Source organism: Sinocyclocheilus rhinocerous, unplaced genomic scaffold, assembly GCF_001515625.1.
Source record: "Sinocyclocheilus rhinocerous isolate Xijiao unplaced genomic scaffold, SAMN03320098_v1.1 scaffold1813, whole genome shotgun sequence".
Lineage (NCBI taxonomy): Eukaryota > Metazoa > Chordata > Actinopteri > Cypriniformes > Cyprinidae > Sinocyclocheilus > Sinocyclocheilus rhinocerous.
The window spans coordinates 169,923-176,167 of record NW_015623663.1 but is presented as its reverse complement, the minus strand read 5'-3'; the positions used below and the strand labels follow the sequence as shown (position 1 = coordinate 176,167).

At 42.0% G+C, this 6,245-nt stretch overlaps 1 long non-coding RNA gene across 1 annotated transcript; it reads right to left on the bottom strand.

Annotated features, from left to right (window-relative positions):
• Nucleotides 1–4,341: 4,341 nt before the first annotated feature.
• LOC107721021 (uncharacterized) lies at nucleotides 4,342–5,041 on the bottom strand. Its single transcript, XR_001637674.1, has 4 exons — nucleotides 4,961–5,041; nucleotides 4,721–4,849; nucleotides 4,514–4,635; nucleotides 4,342–4,432 (listed from the first exon to the last, which is right to left on the bottom strand). It is a non-coding gene; the product is annotated as an uncharacterized LOC107721021 (long non-coding RNA).
• Between the last annotated feature and the right edge of the window lie 1,204 nt (nucleotides 5,042–6,245).

Genomic DNA, 6,245 nt, shown 5'->3' with positions numbered 1-6,245 from the left:
CCTCGAGTACCTGCGTCTTAGAAATTCTCAGGCTAAACCCTCATTGGTCAATAAATATTTTAATGCAATCACTACCGCAGTAGTATTCCATATCTGCATCTTAAATCCATGCCTAAATTCCATCCGACTGCCGGCGAGGCTTACCCATCTGATGCCGTGTGTATTGATCTCCCTCAGATGCTGCAAAGGCGTCCCGGCCCGGCAATCTTACCTTTCCATCCTACAGTCTTTCCATCCTACGGTCGGCGATGCTTACCCATCCGATGCCGTGAGTATTAATCTCGAGTCAGATGCCGCAAGAGCCTCCCAGACAGGCAACCTTACCTTTTCCATCCTTCGGTCGGCGAGGCTTGCCCGTCCGATGCTGTGAGTATTGATCTCGCGTCGGATGCCGCGAGAGCCTCCCGGGCATACAACTTTACCTTTCCATCCAAGGGCATGAGCCTCGACCTCCCGCCGAGCGCTGTCAGAGCTCCCTCAGTCAAACTTCACGTTTTATTTTTCCCCCCGCCTGGCGAGGCTTACCCATTCGATGTCCTGAGTCTTGATCTGCCATCGGATGCTGCGAGAGTCCTCCCAGTCAGGTTTTCCTTTTCTCTCTCCCCACCCGGCGAGACTTACCCGTCTGATGCCATGAGTCTTGATCTCCCTTCAGATGCCGCGAGAGTCCTCCCGGTCGGGCTTCTATACTTGCCACCCGCAAGCGAGACTTATCCATCCGATGCCGTGAGTATTGATCTCCCGTCGGACGTTGTGAGAGTCCTCCTTGCCGGATGTCCCAAAATCTTTTTACCTTGCCAAGCCGATAGGACCCACTCGTCCGAAGTCCTGAGTCTTGATCTCCAGTAGGAGGCTTCCTGGGCCCTCTCGGTCAGTCACTCGCCCCCTGTCTATCGATCAGCAGGGGCTTGCCGGCCAGTAGGGCCCGTCCACCGACGCCACGAACTGCTCCCGGCAAAGGCAACTTGGGCCCTCCTGGTCAGGCTACAATCACGCTGCTCCTCCTTCACCGGCCGGTAGGGCTCACCTATTCCAACACGTGAGCTGCTCCCATTGAGCATCGGCACGAGCCCTCCCAACCGGGCGCCCCAAATCACATAGTTCCATACAAGCAGCTGGTAGGGCCTACCCATCCGACGCCATAAGCCGCTCCCATCAGAATTATGTAGGCTCTTCCAGCCTGCCAACCAGGCGTCTTCTCAAAGCACCAGCCCCCGCGGGGGGATTACTCTGGGTTCGGGCCATTCCCAAGCTCGGAGCCCTGCCCCCGGACAGCACGCCAAATATGCATTACTAAACTCCATCTAATTATATGTAAGTTTGAACTCGTGAAATGGGAAAACAAAGTTACTGGCATTACTTATTTGAAAAAGTAACTAAGATATTAAAAAGTAATGCGTTACTGTACTAGCAAAAAGTAATCTGATTACATCATGTGTTACTTGTAATGCGTTACCCCCAACACTGCTGAGAACAACTGTTGTCATATCACTGGCATTATTTTTCAATGGTATTTATTAATTACACAGTTTACTCATTTACTTAATATGAAACTGTAAAAAATTTTTCTGTTCTGTGTGATTTCTGCTGCCAACTAATTTCTAAGGATTACATTAGTTTAAATAAAAAAAATTATAATTTCTGCAACTGTTTAACTATTATTAATGATTATTCATTTTGGATTTTTATTCATGTGTTGTAAGCCTTAGTCTCGCATAGCCAGACCTTCAGACTGACGGCAGAAGGTCTGGGAACCTTGGTCGCTTTGAATGGCAAGGACCGCCCAAGAGGCCATATGACTGACAGATAAAGCAACCAATCACGTTTTGGTTTGTGCCGCGTCATGTTTAGGGGCGTGGAAATGTCCCCACAATGACAGACCGTGTGTAAAACTCTTGGACGTATTTGAAAGATTCTATGCCGCGAACTTTGAATATTTCACATACTTTTGAAAATCCAGCGTTTAGTTGATCCTGATAAGCGCTCATTGTCACAGTTGTAAACACCACGGCCTTCTTCTAACATGAGGGGGTGTGGCATCACGGCATATTTGTTTCCAGGCCGAACGTAAATGAACGCGACACACACGTCTCCCAGAAATCTTGTATAATTCAACCAATCAGATGATGACTTCAAAACTCCTGAAGTGTTTCCAATTTTGTGTGCCGTATGCATCAGACGTTCAGCCAACAGTCCGTGGGTGTGAAGTCTGAGGCTGAGACTAAGCCTTCATTCAGCAATCTTCATCTCCATCCTCAGCAGCGACCAAAACCCACAGGCTTAAAAAACGACCTGCATTAAAGGTCTAAAAGTAGCTGAATTCTGCAACTTGGCAACACTGGCTATAGGGTGATCAGTGTTGTGATTGACTGCACAATTTCAACACATGTGGTTTGTATAGTATTTGCATATTAAATTAAAGTATCATACATTTGTTCTTTCTTTAGTTCAAATGATTGTACGACTGAATTCATTGCAGTGGTTAACATTCTATCTACTTTGTGTGTGTTTCATGTGCTTTATATTTAGTAGCTGCTATGCTTTCTCCAGTATGACATTATGATGTGCTGTGGTCAATTATATGAGTGAACGAGTTGATGTGTGCAGTCAGTAATGATGTCATTTCCAAGAGTGTCTTTTTCCTCCATGTATGCCGCAAATCAATTTCCCTGCTGAGAGAGGGAATAAAATTATATGACACAGATACATAGGATTCAAATTACACCCTGTAAATCAGACTTGGCGGGTGATTTGAGAGGGATCTGCTAATCTCCAGCAGGATGGCAAAAGCTGTGCCAGTGCTGTTTCTCATCTGTAACTCCTACTCATCTGAAGCAGCAAAGAAGTGTCAGCCAGCTAATACAAACACCCTTGAATTCTTCTAGCCGGTGTGCCCAGATGAGCGTATGTCAGCTGACAGAGCTGTGAACCTTTGTGCTTTGTCTGTCTGGATCACTGTTGGCAGGTTTTACTTTGAGGCCGGAGTGTGTAGTTTCTGTTGAACCCAGCTGACCCGCACACACTGGCCGGCAATGACCTACTGAATGTACATTATCCTGCTCATTACACGGCTGCTTATAAAATGAATAAATGGCCATTAAATATTTAATTGACAGTCAGTTATTTTATCATGCTTGAAGCAGTGACCCACTCATAGTGTAAAGGAGGCATTGTTGTTTGACCTGTATCTCATATACTGAAGCTGCCTTGCTGTTGGAGAGTCAGCACTTCAGAAAACAAGTGAATGTACCTGCACACACTATCTAATATATTGAACTGCTGTTGTATGGAAAAGAGTTGTGAGAAAAAAATAAAATAAAATAAAACATATAGGTTTGAAGTGATGTGAGGGTCAGTACATTTTTATTTTTAATTTAATTTTTTTTACATGTACTGGTTCATTTTATTGTTCATTTTAAAGTGGACAGAGCTGAGCTGCTGTGCTGTTTCTTATAGGCCTTGTTGACTGTGAGTGTGCCTGGAATACAAAGTGGCTTTCTGATGCTAATATGTCAATTTAATGCAAATAGCACAGTGCATCAGGAGCAAAATAACAACAAATTTGTAAATTGTGGCATTTTATGTTGTTCCAGACTGTAAAATGATGCACGCAAAAGGTTTCGTAATGTAACACAGTGTCCGAGTTGGTTTGTTGTTTCTGCTTCTTCTGATTGTGAACATTACAGTATTATTACCACCAAGTGCACAAGCAACATCAGGCCACCGCTGGTCAATGGACAATGATATGGACAATGACGTGCAGACATGCTGCATTTATTAAGTCAACAGGCATATAAAAAGAGCCTGAGAGACAAAAAAAATACATAATTAAAATATTATCCTGTGTAATCCACTTTTCCACTTGGTTAATGTATATGCAAGAAGATAATGGCACGCAACGGCATTTAACGGCTTAAAACGCAACTTAAAACTTTAATGGCACACCCCTTGCTAAATTACCAGCACAGGTGGAGACTGAACCAAATTAGTGCAATTTCTTCATGACAGTGAATAAATTTATACTGATTACTGGCTGAGGGGACTGAGTGATTTCAGATTGCTTTTCTAACTCAGTTGGAATCACATACTGACAGGGACTCAGAGCTTTAAGCTCAAGGTACAACAGCAAATGGTCATTGTGATGGTACAAGTTCAGTGTCACATGGAAATGTCTTTGCGGCACACTGCTGAATATGTATTGGCTGTATGTTGTTTGTACTTGAGAAGAGTGGTGCATTCATTGCACAGATGGTCTCCATGAGTTTCAAAGCTTCCTGTCTCATTCACACTTGTCAGAAAACACTGGCAGCCATGAAATCAGTCAGGCACTCTGCGGTCGGCTTTTATTTATGCATTGCTCTACAGTCCTTTCAAATAAACTCAATGGCTGGAGACAGATGGGCAGAGTTTTCATATCGGTCACTTAGGAGAGCTGGAGGAGTACAAATACATCCTAGTCAGGCATATAAGAGCACTGTTGTAATGTTCTCTCAATTCAGAGAGAATTTCTTACTTGGCGTGGCTTAGATTCTAATAGTCATCTTATTCCACAGGATCTGGTGTCATATTTGAGGGGCTGAAACTCCCTGGTAGGAATGATAGAGATTTCAGTTCTCTGGTCTCCTGGAAAACAATCTGAAAACTCCATCAGTGAGACACAAATTACTGACTGAACTGAATTCTTTACATCTGATGTAAACACGAATTAGTTCAAACATACCTTTATCTTTCTTCAGCTAATTCACATGTAAATCTCTTTTAATGGAAGCATTTGGATGGTGCGATTTTCTGTAAGTGAGCTCAAATTGTAATTGGAAGACGTGCAGACCATTCGTTAAAATTGTACAAGCTGTACTTGAAACAAAAAGGAAGAGCAGACATGTCAATTCTTAACAAAACATCCAATAACAACAATAAAAAAATAATATAAACAAAGAAACGTGTCAGGGCTGGGCAGGACCTTCAGCATAGCATAGACCATCAAACTCAACGTTGGAAGTGATCGTCCAAACAACACTCCACACACACGAATGGTTCCAGCGACATTTAACTTTGCGTCCAAGAAGTGTCAGGTGTGTCAGCCACACCCCTCCAGACACCTCTGAACACTCAAAAACCACACACGCAGCCTAGGCTGGGATGTCACAATTGGATTGTAATAAGTGGATGTTAAGTGGATGTTGGCTCAATACCATGTTTTTGCAACACCAACTTTGACTTTAAAATCATTTTTAAAACGTTATATAGCCAGGAGTCATTTTTATTAAGTACATCTTTCAATATTACTGGAGCTAAAACTAAAATATCCCACAAATCTTGAGTGATTTGTGTTGCTCTTTGTAATTGTGGGGGAAAAAATTCACTGTGGGGAAAAAAGGATGAAGAAGAGGGGGAGGAGGAAGTGATAAGAGATTAAATTCCGATAATTAACTTCAAAGACAAATTACTAGAAAATGGGGAGGAAAAGGGGGTATTAAAGGGGTCATATGATGCGATTTACCGCCTCTGCTCACTCTAGCCCTCTAGACATATTGGTACACAGAAAGGTGGGACCCTTGAACCAAAAAAAATAATTATGTAGAAGAAGGTATATAAGGAAACAGGAAAGGTATATAAAATATCACAGGTAATACCATTAAACAGGACAAACTGTATCTATTAAATATGTTGTGCAAGATGTGGAAAAAGACATGTAGTAGAAATGACAGGCCATAGATACCAAGGATAGTATGTAGAAACACACTTCGTGGAGCAGAAAATATGAAAGTGATTGGTAAGAACATAATACAAACTGGAATAGAAAAAAAAGAGAAGAGAGAGAGTGGATTAGAAACTGGGCACGTTATTCAGAGGTTTGAGTGAAAAGGGTCAACAATATTTATATATGTATTTATTTATTTGAAACAACATATAAAAAGAATGTGAAATGAAAAATAATATTTGAAGGAACTGATTGTGCAATAATTTGGGAATTCCTGCAGACACTCATGACTATGTGTGAAGGTTACATTATAAAACAGTATGCAATAATAACTTATTGAGTGTCAATTTTAATTTTACTTCAAATTATTAAATGGATGCCACCTTATGGACCCTTTTCACATTTCCGGGTTTCTCAGCAGCAGCGGAAGTCGTCATAGTTGGGTAAACTTGAAGAGCAGTGAATGGGAGAGGACCACAAATATATTTTTTTGCATTCCCATTTTCTCAAATAGCAAAAGAAAAACTCCATGATAGTGTTTTCA